The following is a 13,663-nucleotide window of genomic DNA, read 5'->3' on the forward strand; positions in this document are numbered from 1 at the left end:
CTTTATACTGTGAGATAATTATAGTACAGAGTACCCTGTAAGGATCTTGCAAGTTTGTACTATTCTAGAGAAAAACCACAGTCAAGGTGATTACTCATCAGCTAGAAGATAATAAGATTAAAAAGAAAAATCAGGAAACTGAAATAAAATCAACCTAGACATATATGTATGTACAAAAATATATGTGTAGGAAATTTATTAGAATGGTTTACAGGATGTGGTCTAACTAGTCAAATAATGGCTGTCTACCAATAAAGGGTCAAGACCAGAGTTGTTCAGTCCATGAGGCTGGGTGTCTTAGCTGATCTTTAGTACATGCCAGGATCCCAAAGTTACATAGACTGCCAGCAGGTGTGGCCCAGAACTTCCCAACTCAAAAGAACTGGGTTAAAGGTATATCTTCTACCCTAAAAATCCAGATCAAAGGAGGGTCTTTCTACTTCAAGTAATTCATTTAAGAAAAGTCCTTCATTGGTGTACACAGCCCCTTAAGCCTCAGTTAATTCCAGATGTAGTCAAGTTGACAACTAAGAACAGTCATCACAGGCTTCAAGAGGAATTTTGGATTCAAGCATTCTGACTCAGAACTGTTACTCAACACTGATTACACTGGAGGAGGTCACAGAGATCAGATCAGACTGGCTAACACTATGTGTCATGACACTGAATGTATTTTTAACTTTAAGAGTAGAGAATTAATGGGTTTACTGAAGAGGGGTTTTCATAAACTCACTTGTGTTTTCCCAAGAGTGATCACTACACAATGGTGGCATGAAGGCCTGGGGAGGAGGCTGGAGCTGATATACACATGCTCTTGGGCCAAGAAAGGCACTGGGGGCAAAAGAAAAATGAATGGTAACTAGAAGAAAACTGAGAAAAGCTAAAGATGAGTGAGGAGAGGAAAACACTGGCAACCCACTGCCTTAGCTCCCTGGGGCTGCCGTAGCCAACTACACCAAATGCAATGACTTGAAACCACATCAGCTCATCAGCTCACAGCTCTGGAAGTGTGCATTAGTTACCGTTCTCTTGCTGTGATAAAGCACAAAGTCCAGAAGTGACTTATGGAAGGAAGAGTTTATTTTGACCTTTGTTTTCAAAGTAATAAGTCTCCACCATGGTGAAGAAACACAGCAGTAAGAGGCAGGCATGATGGCAGGAGGCTGAGAGTGCATATCCCCTGACTGTGAGCACACAGTAAGTGGCGTGAATTTACCAAGTCTCAATGCTTGCCTTCAGTGGGGTACTTCCTCCTGCAAGGCCCCACCTTCTAATTTTCCAGTACTGTACCACCAACTGGGGACCAAGAGTACAAATGCCTGAGTCTGTGGGAGACACTTCTAAGTCATACTACCTCAAGGACAAAGTTCTAAAACAAGCTAAAACAAGTTTATTGAGTGGGGTTCCTTCTGAATATTCTGGGGATTCTGTGTCCTTTTTCTAGATCCAAGAGGATTTCTTTCTCCACTTTCAAAGCCAAGAGCACAGCTCATTCCCTTCTGCTTCTTCCGGCCACCCTGTCACAAGGACATGGGCAACTGGATTTGTTTAGCTAGATATCCTAAGATGATCTTTCTACAGAAAATTTTTTACCTTAATTCTCTGTTTCATGGAAGTAGGCTGATTTCTGGGTTCTCCCATAATCCTGCCTGTGAAATCTCTAAGGGTGTACTTCAATGGCTAGGCAGCTTGTGAGGTAAAGGAACACCACAGAAAGATCCACAAAGATGTGCTAACTTTAGCTGCATCTGATAACATCAAGTGCTTTCCCGACTTCTCCCTTTTGGCTTTAGGTAGGTTGTGTGACTTCCATCGCAAATGCAGCTCAGGGACTGGGGAAATAGCAAATCGGTAATGTGTTTGATGTCCAAGCAGAAGGAACTAAGTTCAAACCCCAGAACCCTTGTAAAATGAAGCAAGGCATGAGGGAGGACACATGTAGTCCCAGAACTGGGGAAGCAGAAGTAGGTAGATACCTTGAGCTTACTGATGACCGATCAGTGTAGCAGAACTGACAGGTGCTGGCTGCTGAGAGATGCTATCCCCTAAAATAAGATGATCAGGCTCCTAAAGAAAAATACTAGAGATTGAACTCTGTCCTAACCACATATATATGTGCATGTGTGGATGCGCACACACATAAACACACGCACATCATACACATACACATTTACTGTTGCATAAAGGCAGACTGACAGACAGACACACCCACCTCACCCTTACATAAGCACACACACACACACACAAAACCAAACGTACGGCTGAATATAAGCAGAATGCCCTTCAGCCTCCACCCTGCTCACTTTACCCTCCCTCCTGCTGGAAGCAGTGACATCTTTACACTTTCCCGAGAAGGCAGATGGACTCTTTTCACTGTGCTGGGTGTTAATAGCAATGCTACCCACTTGAGGAAGACATTTGAGGCAATATTTAGATAAGCCGGGAAATAATATGATTGTGACCTGATGTTACAGTCTGCAATTCAGGAGTGCAGGCAGTTCTCTCCCCGCTCTATCCCCACTTTGGCCTTTTCTCTGTAAGTGACACACAGTAATTTGCTGAGGCAAAAATTCTGTTTCAGGCCTGTGTGCTCTTCTGTGGAACAACAAAAAGTACCTGTTTGAAGGAAAAGTCATTCCCTAGTTTTGTTCTCATAAAAGTTTCATAGAAGCCAACTAAAGTTTAAGATCTCCCAGAGGACAAATAAAGATATTTCTCTGCAAATGTAGAATTGCTGTTTCCATTGGTGCTGGGGGATTTTACACACAAATGCAATTTTATTTTACATTTAAAAGAGGTAAGTAAATAGACGAATCAATTTGAGTTGCTCTGAAATTTCGTACCAGGTCATTAATTTTAAAAGATAGAACTTCAATAATTTTTAAGAGAACAGAGGCCCAAGGGTAAAGACAAAATAATCACCTACAAATTCTGACTTTTCAGCAGTTTCAGATCAGAGTAAGGAGGAATCTAAAGTCAGTGTCTTAGCGTCGTTCTCCACTGCACCGTTTAGCTCTAAGTGTAGGTTCACAAGGAACAATCTAGTGCCAACGCAGAAATGGCCTCCCTTCTTGCAGCACGCAAACCTGCTTTGTGTGCTGGCTCCCAACAAAGATTAGGAGGCTAGAGTAAAACAAACACCTGTCCTCTGACCAGCTCTGGGCTTCAGATTTGAGATGGGCGATGGCGCTTGCAGCCGTTGCTGCAGTGGAGACAGAAGTACGAGCATCAATATCGGTTCAGTAACAGAGTAGAAGTGTTCAAGCAGAAGTGTTCAGTAAGCAAGAGGGAGGCAGGAGAGGGCTTCGCAGACCAGAGGATATTCATCAGAGGGCTCCGGAAGAATTGCACACCAGTCGTTACCAACTGAACATTCCATCCAAGTCATCCACTTCTTATTCTCTTCAAAAAATAACTGTGATGTTTGTAGAAAGAAGGTTTCTGCTATCCCAGGACATGTGAATTTCGGAAGCATCACAAAGATGCTGTGCTATGTCAGTTCTCCAAGCCTCAGTTTACTTGCCTGTAAAATAGGTTTATGGGGCTACTGTGATGCATGCACAGCAAAAGACAATGAGGCAAAGAGCTTCTTTCTTCACTGAAACAAAATGCTACTGGTCATTAATAGAGTGTTCAACTGCACAGCTTTTTGTTAGTTCTTCTTTTCTTTTTATGTTTGTGTTCTGTCTATGCTCTGTGTGCATAGGCTGGAAGAGAGCGTTCGGTATCCTCCTCTGTCTTTTGAGGCAAGATCTCTCCTGCGATGCTGACTGTTTTCGGCGAGGCTGGCAGTCAGGAATCCCCAGCCATTCTCCTGTCTCCAGTCTCTCTAGCCCTGAGGTTACAGACACAGGAAGTACCTCACTCAGCCTGTTATGTAGTTACAGGTGTGAAGACAGCCCATCACAGTTACACCAGGAATAACAGCACTTAGCCTATGAGCAATCCCCAAGCCCATTTGTTAGCTCTCACACACTTAGGCGATTTCCTGTCTGACTTGCAGAGTGATGACCCAGCTGCCAGCTGGGAAAGCTTCCACTTCTGGGAGTCTCTGTTGGACAAAACCGAGTTTTGAATTCCAGGGAAACATGATGAGTCTGCACACACTGAGCTTCCACTATATAGTTTTCCCAATAACTTCCTGGGATTCGGATCAGGAAGTATCTTTTATGACAGTTGTACTGGCACATAATTCATGCTATAAAATTTATGTAATGTAACTCAATGAAATTTTTAAAAATTGGTTGAGTTGCTATCACCACACACAGAATAAAATGCTTTTCTTACCCCAAGAAACTCACAGTAAATAGTGGTTACTGTTCATGTTCTACAGACTTTCCTCACTGTGTCAGCTCTACAGCTGAATTCACAAGCACTAGCTGATTTTCTTCCTCAGATTAGCTTGTTCTGGCGCCCTCTTCTGGCCCGCAGGCAAACATGTAGACAGAACACTGTATACATAATAAATAAATAAATAAATAAATAAATAAATAAATAAATAAATCTCTTTTTAAAAAACGGAATCATGCATTGGTACTTCTTGACCAACCTGACTTAGCTTCCTATTTTTAAGGATCACCTATTTTATAGCATGGATCAGTACTTCGTTCTCATTCTTTATCAATATGCCATTGACGCTTATACTATATTCTCTCTCTCTCTCTCTCTCTCTCTCTCTCTCTCTCTCTGTGTGTGTGTGTGTGTGTGTGTTGGCGGGGCAGGGGGACAGGGGTGGGGGTGATACTTGTATCATGGCATGCTTGTGGAAGACAGAGGGTGATCTCGAGTGTTTTACCTTGTTTGAGACAGGGCTTCTTTTGTTGTTTTTCCACTGGATGTTTGTATAGGATAGCATGGCTATAAGTTTCCAGGTACTCTCCTGTCTCTGACTTCTATCTTGCCACAGTAATGCTGGGATTATAGACACTCATCATACTTCCTTTTTTTTCAAACAAGGGGGCTGTAAATTTGAATTCAGGTCCTCACGCTAGTGTGGCAATATTTTATCCCCAAGTCATCTTCAAAACCATGTACTACATATTCTTTATATAGTCATCAATTGATGGATGCTTGAGTTGTTTCCATTTTTTGGCTATCACAAATAATGCTATGAATATTTACATAAAGTTTAATATGTTTGTATTAGCTATTTGAAAATTTCACGCAAGAAGACAGTGTATTGTGATCAAATTCATTCCCATTCCTCTTTTAAGTTCTCCCAGATTCACCCCATGCCCCCAGTCAACTTCACATCTTCTTTGAATCCTATTTGTTCTGTCCATGGGTACATGGTCATTCACAGGAACATGATTGGCTTACAGAGGGACACAACCTTAAAGAAAATTGGGTCTCCCTCCTGCAGTCCCCATCAAGAGTCACTAGCTCCTCAGCTAAGGGTTGGGGTTCATAAACCTTTCGTCCTTCCTCACTGGACTGTTGACTAGCCTGATCCTGAGGTCTTATGTGGAAAACCATCACTGCTGAGTTCCTCAGTGCAGTAATCCTGTTTGAAATTACCTGGCACAAGTGAGAAGGAAACATGTAACACCAACAAACCTGCTTAAGAGTTTATTAGAGGGGGTGTGTACGGGTCTGGGGATTGGTGTGCAGAAGTGGGGGGAGATGGCGCGTCCAACTTTTAAAAGCTGCCTAGCACATGCGCACAGGGGGTTAGCGTGACTACATCACCCTGATGACACAGATGACAGGTGACTCACACATGCGTAAGGGTTTAGCTGAGCCATACGTGGATGTGACCACACATGTGCACACGTGGGTCATGCTGGGCCCTTTGTGCCCAAGGGCCCATCCGCACATACCTGCCTTTAGAACCCAGAAGTGCAGCCTTATCTGTGGCTGAATAATTACACTGTTATGTTTAGAAGACACTACTTTGCCCTAGTCCTCCCCGACATCTGGCTCTTAATCTTTCCACACCTCTCTTCCATGGCGGTCCCTGAGACCTGGGGATAAAAAGTATGATACAGATGTCTCGTGTATGGCTGGGCACTACATGGGTGCTTGTTCTCTGTACTCTGACTAGTTGTCAGTTTCTGCCATCCACAAAGAAGCCTCTCTTATGGAATCTAAGAGCTTCATGGATCTACCACACGACAATTCTTATGTGTCTTCTTGGGTAAGCGTCTGCCTGGGAATGCTGGGTTGTACTATTTGCAACCTTAGGAAAGATATTGGAAGCTCTTCACCCACACTTGTTACCATCTGTATCTTCGCCATTATAGTGGGTGTAAAGAGGCTGCCCCTCTGTCATTTGATATGAAGATCCCCCACAGCTAGTGATCTGTGCACTTTTTCATATGCACACTGACTAGTTACATTTTTTATGGATATATAGCTGCTCAAATTCTTTGATGAATTCAGATTATTTTTCTTTTTATTGCTGTGTTATATCTTTAAACATTTTTGGAGGGACTTTTCTAAGTACGAAATATTTTACATTTTGTGAAATCTCAGATGACCTGTCCCTCTTTTGTTACTTGCAGTTTTGTGATTCATTTAAAAAAATCTACACAGTTCAAACTCATGGTCTTAGTCACTGTTTTATTGATGTGAAGAAACACTGTGATCAAGGCAGCTCTTAGTAAAGAAAGCAATTAGTTGGGGGCTTGCTTACAGTTTCAGAGGTTTAGTCCATTATCACCATAGCAGTAAGCGTGCTGGCATGCAGATAGGCACTGGAACAGAAGCTGAGAGCTGCATCCTGATTCATAGGTAGAGAGAGATAGAGACAGAAACACAACAAGACAGAGACAGAGACTGGGTTTGGATTGGGCTTTTGAAACCTCAAAGCCCACACCCTGTGATAAACTTTTCCATCAAGACCACACCTCCAAACCCTTTTCAGAGAGTGCCACTCCCCAGTGACTAAGTTTTCAAATATATGTGTCTATGGGGGCATTCTTATTCAAACCAAAAAACCCAGAAGACTTATGCTTATCTTCTTCTGAGTATTTTATGCTTTTCCCTCTTATATGAGTCAGGGTTTTCTAAAGGAACAGAACTGATTGTGTGTGTGTATGTGTGTGTATTTGTGTATTTGTACACATACACACACGTGTGTGTATATACACACACACACACACACACATATATATATATATATGAGAGAAAGAGAGAGAGAAAGAGAGAGAGAGAGAGAGAGAGAGAGAGAGAGAGAGATTTATTAGAATTGGCTTACAGACTGAGGTTCAGCTAGTTCAACACCAACAATATTGTCTACAAATGAAAAATCCAAGAATCCAAAGACAAGCAAGCAAAGAGCAAAAGCTTGTTTCTTTGATGTCCTTTGTATAGGCAGTCACCAGAAGGTATGGCCCAGATTAAAGGTGGATCTTTTCCACCTCAAAGAATCTGGATTAAAGGTAAGTCTTCCACTTCAAGTGATTTAATTAAGAAAACAATGTCTTACAGGTTACCCAGGTGCTTGGGTCTTTGTTAATTCCAGATGTAGTCAAGTTGACAACTAATAATAGCCATCACATGTCTTCTGCCCCTGTGCTTTATCTCTATCAAGTTGATCTTTGTATAAATTGTAAAATAAGTTCTGTATCAGTCTTCTGTGTGTGTATGTGCACTATTTCTAGAACAGACTGAGCTTTCCGCCATTGAATTGTCTTGGCACCCTTCTTACAAATCACCTTGCTGGACTGCAGAGGCAGCTCTGTAGGCAAGGCACTTGCTGCACAAGCATGAGGACCAGAATTTGGAGGATTAGAATATGGATCCCCAGAACCTATGTAAAGACTGGACACTTGTGATGTCTGTCTGTATTGTCAGCACACTGAAGCAGAGGGAGAGCTCCAGGGCAAGCTGGCTAGTCAGACTAGCTGACTGTCATGTTGTAAACTCATTTGAGAGACCCTTCCTCAGTAAATAAAATGGAGACATATATGAGAACACCAGATGCCAAGTCTGAAGTTACACACACACACACACACACACACACACACCATATACATCATATGCAAAAATATCAATTGATCATAAATCCGAGAGTTTATTTCTGGATTGTCAGATCTTTCCTGTTCATCAGTATGTCTCTAATATTTTTAAGTAGTTTTGCTCATGCATTTGTAAAAAAAAAATGTAGTATATGAGAAACGCATGAATAAAATAAAGGACATATAAATCCTGCTACATTAGAAGGAATTCTTTTACTCTCAGTTTTCACTGACCTGTACGTTTGTTTCACTGACCACACTGACAAGTGCAGATGGCAGAAGAGACTTTGGGCCTGAGACTTTAGATCCTAAGATTCATTCTACTCTATGACCTGAGCCTTAGAATATCATTGAGAAGCTGAGCAACATGAGCGTGAATAGTTGGTCTTGCCCTCTGGCACTTTTGCTATCACTGTAAAAAAAAAAAAAAATGCCTGGAGTAGTCCTAGTTCCAAAAGTCTTGCAAATGCCTGGACCAAACCTGAACCCACTGTGTGATCTGAAACCCAATGTAAACTAAGCCAGACTCCAGTGAAAAATCAGACATACTGGTTAGAAACAAATGCCTTTCGGTCACGATCACTGACATGCCATGGTATATGTTCTCAGTGAATAGCTAGGAAACCTACAGCTTAGACGTTCTCCCTCCTCCCATTCTTCATGTGACTAAAAATGACACTATAAAAAAAGCGTAAGTGTGAACGTTTGCACACTCTGCTATTGCTTTCTCTATAATAGTTACTTACAAACTCTTGGTAATGCTGGGCATAGTGGTAACCCACTACTTAGAAGATGCAAGAGGATCAGGTGCTCAAGTTCATGCCTGCTACACAGCTAGTTTGTTGCCAGTCTAGGTTACATAAGACCCTGAATAAAAAGGAAAAAAAAAAAAAGACACAGAAAGAAACTTACCATAATCATCAATTTTACTACCCAAGTGAGTGAAACTTGAGGAGCTGTATATATCTCACCCATCCCTATATTACTTTTCCTATTGCAGGGAAGGCTGAAATGCATTTCTGTCCCTTATGTATAAACCTTGGTCTACCCATCACACTTTAATAAGCACATTAGGCAGAGCTCAAAAAGAAGACAGTGCATCTTACTCCCCATGTAAGGACAACTCAGATTTAATCTAAGCCAATGAGTAAATCCTCATTGTTGCCTTTCTTAAGGAATGCGACACATTAAGAACAAAAGCAAAGCTGATTTTGTGAATTCTTCTTAAATGTTCCACTATGTCTTTGGACACATATTTTACCTTAAAGAATGAAACTGTTGCCATAAAATATAAACTATGCAAATTACTGCCTTTCTTCATTTCCTTTGAGTTGACAGGAAAACATGAGAGAAATATGAGCATATTATTTGTGCTTTTTATTGGTGTAGTAATTTAAAACATCAAACCATCCCCTTGGAAAAATTGGTATACAGGGGCACAGCCAGAATAATTTTCTGAAAGTCTTCAGAGGGTCTGGCATGGTGCATATCTGAATTTTGTAGATGTATTGGGAATGAACACGTGTAAGAAATATATCATATGTTAAAAGCAGCCCCTCAGGACACAAAATACTATTCTCACAGTGATGCATAAATATGTTTAGCGTTCTTTAGTGAGAAATGTATTGCATCTAAACTAAGATGTGCTGGACTCTGACGAGCAGGCCAGATGGCTGAAACTCACCTGATCTTTCCTGGGCAGCGCTCAGCAAAGAACAGAAGCTCTTTCTGTTGTTTGTTTCACTTCTTCATTCCCCAAAGAAAATCACATTTTTTAGGTCATCAAATAATAATTGATCTGGTTTCACTTTGGCAACTGTTTAAAGTGGTTACCTTGGGAACCCCCAAGAACCAACAAAGCACTGTACTTACGCTGTGCGGACGCTGAGCCGTGTGGAAATTTCCTTCAGGGGACTCATCATTTATCATCTCACAAACAGGAACATTGATCTAGCCTCCACAGTGGCCTCTCTGTGTCTGCTCAGAGGGAATGGCTGCCTCTCTTCTCTGAAAGGCTTCTGTGCTGGCTTCTCTGGGGTCTAGGATTATTGCACCAGGTACTCCTACAGCTGAGCCTGCAATTGGCCTTTCAGAGACAGCACTAGTATCAATGCACTCAACTGATGCACTGAAGACAGTCCTTGTGTATGCATGCTAAGCCGGTGGTTCAACCTGTGGGTCGCGCCCCCTGCCGGGGTTGCAAATCGCCTATGTAGCGAAATTGCAGTTATGAAGTAGCAACAAAATAATTGTATGGTTGGGGGTCACCACAACATGAGGAACTGTGTTAGAGGGTCGCTGCATTGGGAAGGTTGAGAAACACTGTTTTAAGTGCTAATTAAAGGGAGAAAAAAAGAGTCTGCTCTGCTACTCACTCTGCTTGAAACTTCCCAGACTGAAAGACCCAGAAAAGAGCCAAGGGCAGGAGAATCTAAGGGTATCAGTTGAAGTACCACAACAAGGGCTGGGGCTCTACTGAATACTGGGAGACGACTCAGTAAGTATGTGGAGTGTGCCTTGGGAACCCATTGTCAGGGCTCATGAAGGATGAGCTGGGTCAAGTTAGATAGACTCTAGCAATTTATTACGCTGAGACCCCTGGGCAGTCTCCCAACAAGTTCACTTGAGGGTGCAGAGTTTAATAACAAAGCAGAAGTCAGAGGGCCCGAGAAATGCATGTCAGGCTTGGGGTGGAGGAAACTGCCCCCGTGCCAGGCCCTGTAACCTGTCAACATAGGAACTTACTGTTGGTCACACACGGTGCCTTCACATCCTGATGAAGCTTCTTAAATGCTCTGACTCCTAAAGGCAGCACGCTATCACCCCCAGAGACTGAGGCTTGCAGAGTTAGCAGATTGTGGCTAACTGGAGGAGGCAAGGCTTTTGTCAGGTAACAGTCACTGCGAGTCCAGTGCAACTCCTCCTTATGGGGTTGCTTTCTTGGGAATCATCCTCCAAGAAGCAGTCATGTGGCCTTTCCATTGTCAGGGAAACTGCAGGTGACTTCTCAACCATTGCAGCTCTGATGATGAAAGAGTAACCCAAACAGTGTACCCAGAGATAAGGTTCGCAGCTGTTGTCTTACATCGCGTAGCCACCCTTACTTCTCAGTAAGTGGGAATCCAACGCTTGACTCACTGCAGGCTTGGTGGGGCAGATAAATTCGGTTCTCTATGACTAGGCTGGAGACACACCCAGGACCCCCAACAAAAGGAGGGGCAGAAAAAGAGAAATAATAATTGGTAAGCATATAGACAATGCTTCGATAGAGAAAAAGAGGAAACGGAGCACTTCGTAGCCCTGTTATCAGCAGAGACAGAGCAAACACTGGGGGTACCACACGTGAAGAAGCCCCCTGGACAGGTCCCAGCTATGCAGTTCTGGATTTGGTGGTGGTTCTGTATCTGATGCACTCCTTCATACCAAGGTGAGTTTTGTTAAAGTAACAACTTACGTTTTGTCAATGCCCCTGAAAATAGAAGGCACTGGTTTGCTGCTTCTGTAGACACCTTACAAGACTGAAAGGAGTATATATCTAGTGATAAGACTTCTTCACAAATATATTAGTTTAGAAATAGGTTATAGAGTCTAGTTAGAGATTGTCGTGAAGAATTTCACAGCTAGTTTCAAAAGTTACAAATTCAGAGACAAACAATAATAAGGAAATGATGTCATACTATAACTGAAGGCATTTTGCTTTTGGTTTCTGTTGAAATTTCTTTGGTATCCATGACTTTTTCATTTTACCTAAAATGTACAAAAGGCTTACAAAATGTCTCCCTTGTCCTTATACTCACTAATTTAATTAGTTACCAAAAGCCAGGAAGATATATACTTTATATACATGGAAAGAATGGATGGAAAGGATCAAAATGTAATTTTATAAAGAAGAGAAACAGAAAAAGAGAGCAGAAAGACAGAAAAAAACCAGAATTCAACGAATTATAATTAACATTTTATTGCCTGTTATTTCTACTTATTGTTAATATGTTCTCTTCCATAGTTGTCTGGTGATAAATCTATGTAGTTGTTATTAAAAGTTTATGTTTTGAAATATAATGAAGTTTTGGAAATCAAACTGTCTCATTTGTTTAGCGTTACTTAAAATGCAATGTGGGAAATCTTTTAAGTAAGGCATACAAGGAGCCAGGCTTGCTAGGTGTTTCCCACACAATCCCACAGTGGACCTAAGGTGTCTCTTTGATCGCGTTGAAAAGACCTGCTTTGGCTCCTTGAGGCTGGGTACTGACTTGTCCCTATTCTTCACAGGACCAAACCTAATAGGCATGCGATCTGCACTTGATAGTGGGCTGGGTCCTGGGGCTCTGATGGGAAACCAGGCATGACAGGCAGCTGTAGTCCTCGGTTTCTAATGCTGAGAACCTGTGGAACCGAAGGGAGCGTGCATAGACAGGTATGTTCACCAGCGAGGAAGCATCTATATGGATAATACTTAGTGCCAAATGAGATTGGCAGGATGTATTTAAATATTGGGATACTTGTAGCAAACACCTTCTCTATACAGAATGTTAAGGGTGGCAGCTAATTGCATCTGGACTTATGGAGTGTTTTGTTTGTGGCCACAACTTGAACCTGAGGGTGATATTTGAGGATTATTCAGAAGTATAGTAATGGGAAAAATAAAGTGTTGTATATGTTATCCTGTTGCTCATTTATATTTTTATGAGCATCTCCAGTTTTTCACTGTGTGTGTAACATGGTGTATCTAGTTAAACATATCCTTTGGTTTAGGCATTCATCCCCCTAATCCAGAACTGAGTTTTTTTGGCTGACTATACTACAGAGGGTTAAAAAAGGGAAACAAATTCTTTCTATGTAATAAATTAAAAGAGCATGAATTCTCCCATTGGCTTTTCAATTTCTGCCACTCAGGTGGTGCTTGGAATTAGATGCTACCACAAGTCACTCACAAAGGCTCTAAAAATAGGGCTACCGATGTAATTTTGGTTGTAAATGAATGCTCCAGGCAGAAGAATTATTTGGAAAGAGAAAATTTTATTTCTGAACTTCAATAGAATTTGGCCAGTTCTCATGAACACTGGGGAAGTCCATCATCAAAGGCTAAAACCTGACTCAACTTAGTTTCTAGAAACACCTGTCATGAGAGAGACTGCACTCCTGTTTTCTTCTACAGTTCAAGGAGGGCACTCAAGAAATTTAAATTTACTCACAAATTTAAATTTGTCACATGAACAAATTCCTTCTGATTACCTTCAAAGATAGAGAACGTATTTCTAATTGTAGATAGGCAATCTTTGTTTATTTTGTTCTTTTTAATTTAACAATCTAATGGCTTTGGGTTGTGTTTTAGCTAATATCCAAGAGAAAAATGAGTTAGGGATATTGTCATCTTGAGGCTATATAAATAAATAGGCTATTGTGTTAACTATATTTTAGTATATGGCTTACAGTTCATTTGATAATAGTGCAAGTTTGAATGTATGAACCAAACAACTTTAACCTTTTTATCCCTAACCATAGATGACAGCTTCTTTACAAAGAGCTCGTATGCTTTAAACAGTCACACAGAGACCAAGCCTAGAGATGTTTGAGGAAACTGAGTCAGTTAATCACAGGAAACACGAAGTCAGATGTTGATGCTCCAGTAGTATCCAGCCTTTGTTGAAATTTTTCTACTCTACTTTGCGATATCTGTGGTCTATTTGAGCAGCTTGTACTGT

This window comes from Chionomys nivalis, chromosome 1 (assembly GCF_950005125.1).
Source record: "Chionomys nivalis chromosome 1, mChiNiv1.1, whole genome shotgun sequence".
Classification (NCBI taxonomy): domain Eukaryota; kingdom Metazoa; phylum Chordata; class Mammalia; order Rodentia; family Cricetidae; genus Chionomys; species Chionomys nivalis.